Consider the following 6408-nt stretch of genomic DNA (forward strand, 5'->3'; position numbering starts at 1 on the left):
CCATCTAGATTGGTATCGCCTACACTAACTGGCAGCAGCTCCATAGGGATTGTGGCAGAGAGTATTTCTCAGTCCTACCTGGGGACACCGGGGATTGACCTTCTGTGCGGAAGGCAAATGTTCTGCCACTCAGCTACTGCTCTCCCCTCAGTGATCACCAACTGTAATGTTCTGCATCTCATTGCCATTCAACTCCCACCTTGCAGTTTTCTCCTTTATACGCCTGCCAACTAAGATTTCACTTCATGCATCTGACAAAGTCGACTTGAATTAATGGAAGCTTAAAGGTAAAGGGACCCCTGACCATTAGGTCCAGTCGTGAACGACCCTGGGGTTGCGGCGCTCATCTTGCTTTCTTGGCCGAGGGAGCCGGCGTACAGCTTCTGGGTCATGTGGCCAGCATGACTAAGCCGCTTCCGGTGAACTAGAGCAGTGCATGGAAATGCCGTTTTCCTTCCCGCCAGAGAGGTACCTATTTATCTACTCGCACTGGCGTGCTTTCGAACTGCTAGGTTGGCAGGAGCAGGGACCTAGCAACGAGAGCTCACCCCGTTGCGGGGATTCAAACCGTCGACCTTCTGATCAGCAAGTCCTAGGCTTTGTGGTTTAACCCACAGCGCCACCCGCAATAAATGCGTTAAAGCCTTTTAAAGGGCCACAGGGGATCCTTAACTGTTGTACCTTCTGCTGTGGCTCTTGCCCCATTCCTCCCCTTGGTCTGTCCAGTCACCTTGCCTTCTTGTCTATTGCAGCGGCAGAATGAATGTATGAATGTATGAATGTATGAATGAATGAATGAATGAATAAAATCCTGCTTACTTTGGATCATAGGAGAAGAGGGAGGATGACCTTTCAGGACAGAACATAGCCGAAGCTTTTTCTGCTGCTGTGGAGCATTATAGAGACTCCTATGTAGGACTGGCTCCACCATGAGGCAAAGAGGCTGCCCTTTTCCCCTTGGAATTGCCTCTCAGAACACCTAATTGTTACTATTAACTATTATTATCCCACCTATTCCCCAGATTGTGACTCAAGGCGGCTTACACATATAAAGCAATACTGTACAGGTAAAATGGATAAAGCTAAAAACGTGTAAACTATAATAGTTAAAAAGCAATTAAACTACAATAGATTTATTTTGCAGAGTTGCAGGAATGAAAACTGTAGTTGTTATAAAGCACTTGGTTCTCAAACTTAATCTGTTCTGGAAGTCCGTTCCAAAACCAAAGCTTTCCAAAACCAAGGCACGCTTTTCCCCATAGAAAGTAATGCAAAACGGATTAATCCATTCCAGGCTTTTAAAAACAACCCCCAAAACAGAAATTTAACATGAATTTTACTATCTAATGAGACCACTGATCCATAAAATGAAAGCAATAAACAATGTACTGCATTCACACAGTCAGTCTGACTGCATTCACACAGTCAATCAATCAATCAATCAATCAATCAGTAGCTGAACTGGGTTCCACACAGTCATGAAAACAAAACCAAAAACAGCAAAAAACAAAAACACAAAAGAAATAGCAAAATCAGACAGACCTCAGCGTAACACTCAAAACGGAAGCGTGGCACTCAAAACGGAGCACGTTCGGCTTCCAAAAAAAGTTTGCAAACTGGAACACTTACTTCCGGGTTTGCAGTCTTTGGGTTCCAAGTTGTTTTGAGTACCAAGGCGTTTGAGAATCAAGGTACCACTGTACTTGCATGTAGCCAGACAGAGTCTTGCAAGGGTTATGGCAGGTGCAGACAAGCACAACTCCCCCTGCACCACAGGAAAGGTCGTGCCATGTGAAGTGAAAAATAAATTGGGGGGGGGGAGTGTGAGGCAGGGATGGAGGTTTGGCAGCACAGGCTCCCCCTGCAAATGTGTATGGACTGGCCTCACTGTGCTAGAGCTGGTCCCAGGCCCCTCCATAGGTTATGCTATGCTTCTAATAGGTTGTGTTATATTCTGGATTATGTATGTTTTAATAGATTATGTCTGAATAGGATGAGAGTGTTGGAGATACGTGCAAATGTGTATGTGAATCCGGTCTTGGGTGTTTGATTTTCGTTGTTGTGTATACTGTGTATATACGGACAATGACAATAAATTTATCTAATCTAATCTAATCTAATCTAGCCTAGTCTACAAAATGGTTTTGAAAATAAAAGGGGTGGGGGAATAAACCCATCCGTGCAACCCGTCATGAAGGGTAAGAGAGCTGAACAGCATAATGGCAGCTGAAGGGATCAAGGGTTTGAAGAAGGATGGCATATGAGCCCGAGGAATGAACAATACAGGCACAATTATTGACTATTGAGATCTAGCGCTGAGGGCCTTCTGGCGGTTCCCTCATTGTGAGAAGTGAGGTTACAGGGAACCAGACAGAGGGCCTTCTTGATAGTGGCGCCCGCCCTGTGGAACGCCCTCCCTTCAGATGTGAAGGAAATAAGCAGCTATCTTATCTTTAAAAGACATCTGAAGGCAGCCCTGTTTAGGTAAGTTTTTTAATATTTTTTTTTTTTCATATAATTTTTATTATTAAACATAAAACATAAACATAAAACAAGACAAACGACAACAACAACGAAAAATAATATATATATATACAGTAGTTTCACATCATTTTCATCACTACATTTTCTTTCAAACTTCCCTCAGCTGTCCCGTAAATCATCCGTATTCCTCACTTTCATTACGCATTCCTCAATCTTGTATTGACATTATTTATCTCTTTTCCTCCTATTCCCTTTAATCAATACTTGTTACTTTTTTACAGTGCTTCTTTAAATCCCTTAAGCGTCATCTTTCCTTTACTTAAGCATTCCAGATAATCTACATATTTCTTCCAGTCCCCGATGAATTTTTGGTCTCTTAAGTATCTAATCTTTCCTGTCAATTTATCTAATTCTGCGTATTCTAACAATTTTGTTCTCCAATCCTCTATGGTCGGTATTTCCTGTTGTCTCCATCTCTGGGCCAATAACACTCTTGCGGCTGTGATTGCATATCTAAAAAATTTGCAATCTTCCTTTTTTATTTCCTTTCCTATTAGTCCTAGTAAAAAGACTTCTGGCTCCTTTCTAAACGTATACTTTAAGATCTTCTTTAACTCATTGTATATTTTCTCCCAGAAGTCTTTCACCTTCCCACAGCCCCACCACATGTGATAGAATGTACCCTCCTTATCCTTACACTTCCAGCATCTATTGCATGTCTTATACATCCTCGCCAATTTCACCGGTGTCATATACCATCTATAAAACATCTTCATCGTGTTCTCTTTTAACGTCATACATGCCGTGAATTTTAAGCCCTCCTTCCATAATTTTTCCCATTCCTCAAATTGTATATTGTGGCCCACATCCTTTGCCCAACTAATCATTACCGACTTAACTTCTTCATCTACCAGATTCCAATCCAATAGCAGTTTATACATTTTTGATAAATTTTTCGTATCATTACCTATAACCTCGCTTTGAAATAACGATTCTTTGTCCATGAAACCTCGTTCTTTACTGTCTTTTTTAAACACCTCATTCATTTGGAAATAGTGCATCCAGTCATAAACATATTCCTTCACCTGCTCATACGGTTTTATTTTCCACTTTTCCCCTTCTTTATATAACAGTTGGTCATATGTTATCCATTTACTTCCCATATTTAATCTCTTTATACTCTTTGCTTCTAAGGGTGAAAACCAGCGTGGTGTTCTAAGTTCTAATAGATTTTTGTATCTATCCCAGACCTCAATTAAGGGACCTCGGAATATGTGGTTCTCAAAGCCCTTATGGACTCTCTTTTTTTCGTGCCATAAATAAGCATGCCACCCAAATCTGTTGTTGAATCCCTCCAAATCCAACAGTTCGTTATTCTTCAATTTAATCCACTCTTTCGTCCAGCAAAGACATGAGGCCTCATAATACAATTTCAGATCTGGCAGGGCAAAACCTCCTCTTTCTTTTGTATCTGTTAGCAATTTAAATTTGATTCTCGGTTTTTTGCCCTGCCAGATGTATTTTGAGATCACTCTTTGCCACTCCTTAAAGATCTTAATTCCCTTAATTATGGGGATAGTCTGAAATAGGAACAGTAATTTTGGGAGCACGTTCATTTTGATTGTAGAGATCCTTCCCCAAAATGACAATTTCAATTTTGCCCACACCTCCAAGTCCTTTTTGATTCCCTTCCAAGCTGGTTCGTAGTTGTTTTTATATAAATCTATATTTTTGGGAGTTATCCAAATACCCAGATATTTTACCTTTTTGACCACCTCTATTTGGGTTAATTGTTGCATTGCTTCTATTTGATCTTGATCCATATTTTTTACTATTATTTTTGTTTTTTTCTTATTGAGTTTAAAGCCTGCCAGATTTCCAAACTGTTCCATTTCCTCCAAAACTGCTTTTATCGTACTTGTTGGTTCCTCTATCATTATAGCCAAGTCATCTGCGAATGCTTTGGTCTTGTACTCATTCTGTCCGATTGTCACTCCCTTTATAGCCTTGTTTTGTCTGATCGAATTCAAAAGAACCTCTAATACCGTTATGAAAAGTAACGGCGAGAGAGGGCATCCCTGCCTCGTTCCCTTTTGTATCCTTATTCCTTCTGTAACTACATTATTTATAATCAGTTTAGCTTTCTGATCTGTGTAGATAGCTCTGACTCCCTTAAGAAAGTCTTCGCCTATCTCCATGTATTCTAGGTTTCTCATCATAAAGTCCCATATTATGTTGTCGAATGCCTTCTCGGCATCTACAAAGATCATTGCGGCTCTTTTATCAATCCTATCAGACAGGTATTCCATCACATTAACTATATATCTTATGTTGTCTTTCATCTGTCTGTTTGGTAAGAAGCCGGCCTGGTCTTTATGTATGATTTCTGACAGAATCTTTTTCAGCCTGTTTGCTAGAATTGCAGCAAATATCTTGTAATCTAGGTTTAGGAGTGAAATCGGCCTGTAGTTTTTGACTTGGGTTAGATCTGAGTCCTGTTTTGGGATGAATGTAATGTACGCCTCCTTCCACGTTTCCGGGATTTCTCCCTCTTTTAGAATATTGTTCATCACTTCCTTCAATGGTGTTATCAAAATTGGTTCCATTTCTTTGTAATAACAGGCAGTGAAGCCATCCGGCCCTGGTGCTTTCCCCCTTTTTAACTCTTTAATCACCTCTTTTATCTCTGCTATATCAATTGGAGTGTTCAGTTGCTCTCTTTTTTCAGTCGGGATCTTTTGTGTCTTTTTCTCTTTCAGGTATCTCTCTATTTTCCTCGAGTTGTTTCTTTCTGTATTTTTATATAGTCTTTTATAATAGTCCAAGAATCCCTTTCTTATTTCCTTTGGATTGGTGATCTCTTCTCCTTCTATTATAATCTTATTTATTGTATTCTGTTCTTTCCTTTTTTTTAATTGCCATGCGAGCCATTTTCCTGATTTGTTCGCGAATTCAAAGTTTCTTTGTCTCAACTTCTTTATATTCCACTCTATTTCTCTATTTATTATAATGGCAAACTGTGATTGTAGAATTTTAATTTTTTCTTTTATCTCCAAATTGTTTGGTTTCTTAATTAATTTTTGTTCATTATCCATAATTTGCTTCAAAATTTCTTTTTTCTCTTTTTCTCTATTTTTGTTTTTAATTGAATTTTGCTGAATGAAGAAGCCTCTCATTACTGCCTTGCTGGCATCCCATACTACTTTATCCTTTGTGCCTTTGTTACAATTGGCTATGAAATATTCTGATAATTCCTTTTGCGCTTTTTCTACTATTTTCTGATCATCTAGGAGATAATCTTTCAATCTCCATCTAAAGGTTCCTTCTTCGAAGCTTCTTAATTCAAATTCTATCGGGTTGTGATCAGAGATTACTTTCGGTTGAATTTCTATCCGTTGGGTTCTTGGTGTCAGTTCACTCGAGATCCAAATTTTTTAAGTTTTAAGTTTTTTAATATTTAATGCTGTATTGTTTTTAACACTCAATTGGGAGCCGCCCAGAGTGGCTGGGGAAACTCAGCCAGATGGGCAGGGTATAAATAATAAATTATTATTATTATTGAGAGGAAATCGGCAAAAGCCAGCAGAGATCAGGTGCAGATGTTTAACCTTTTAGCACACAGCTGTACATATACACAGAGAGCCAAGCTTTGGTCAACAATGAACTGTAGCAGCCGAGTGTGAGTTCAACAAAAGCTAGGGGATAATAATATTAATAATAATAATTTATTATTTGTACCCCGCCCATCTGGCTGGGTTTCCCCAGCGACTCTGGGCGGCTTCCACAAAGACCAAAAATACACTAATATGTCATACATTAAAAACTTCCCTGAACAGGGCTGCCTTAAGATGTCTTCTGAATGTCAGGTAGTTGTTTATCACTTTGACATCTGATGGGAGGGCGTTGCACAGGGCGGGCGCCACT

The sequence above is a fragment of the Podarcis erhardii genome (genome assembly GCF_964252035.2).
Source record: "Podarcis erhardii genome assembly, chromosome: 2".
Taxonomy (NCBI): Eukaryota; Metazoa; Chordata; class Lepidosauria; order Squamata; family Lacertidae; genus Podarcis; species Podarcis erhardii.